We start from the raw sequence: 800 nt of genomic DNA on the forward strand, positions 1-800 counted from the left end.
ACAAAACAACCTACAGTTAGAGGGACTATGACTGAGGACCCAAAGTTTCTCCAACTTTGTGACACATTCAAATTCAACAAGGTCACCAATGATGCTATTCATCTTCGACTATTCCCTTTCTCCTTAATAGATAATGCTTTCTCTTGGTTAGATTCGCAGGCACCAAGATCTATAATGACATGGGATGAACTTGCAGAAAAATTCCTATACAAGTTCTTTCCTATCAGCAAGACAATCCAACTAAAGAGAGAGATTGCAACATTTAAACAATTGGAAGGAGAAAGTTTTCATGAAGCTTGGGAGCATTTTAAGTCGCTCATACAAAGATTCCCTCACCATAGTCTACCTGAATGGTTGTGGTTATAGACATTCTAGAACGGGCTGGATGCATAGTTTAAATCAAGACTAGATGGAGTTGGAGGAGGAGCCTTGATGATCCGAACATACGAAGATGCATATGAATTAATAGAAAACATGGTGATGAATTCTTGTCAGTGGCCAAATGAGAGATTCACTTACGACCAAAGACCATCTATGGTTAAAGTTGTCCACAAAGAAGAAAAATATCGACAAATATTGGATAGACTTAACAGGATCGAGTCAACATCTAATAGGCCCATAATACACGATGCAAATAGACTAATCGACGAGTACCTTGAGATTCTAGTCACGAATGTAAATTATATCAAGAATAAAGGTGGAAATCCTTATTCAAACACTTATAATCTTAGCTGGAGAGACCACCCAAATTTGAGATGAGGTGATAATCAATAAGAAAGCGCATCTCAAGCAATCATCAA

The 800-nt window shown here is 37.6% G+C and overlaps 1 non-coding gene across 1 annotated transcript; it reads right to left on the reverse strand.

The window, feature by feature from the left end:
* Window positions 1-237: 237 nt before the first annotated feature.
* On the reverse strand, window positions 238-344 carry LOC121218812 (small nucleolar RNA R71). The gene has a single exon (XR_005915289.1). It is a non-coding gene; the product is annotated as a small nucleolar RNA R71 (small nucleolar RNA).
* Window positions 345-800: the final 456 nt, after the last annotated feature.

This window comes from Gossypium hirsutum, chromosome D06 (genome assembly GCF_007990345.1).
Source record: "Gossypium hirsutum isolate 1008001.06 chromosome D06, Gossypium_hirsutum_v2.1, whole genome shotgun sequence".
In the NCBI taxonomy this organism is placed as follows: domain Eukaryota; kingdom Viridiplantae; phylum Streptophyta; class Magnoliopsida; order Malvales; family Malvaceae; genus Gossypium; species Gossypium hirsutum.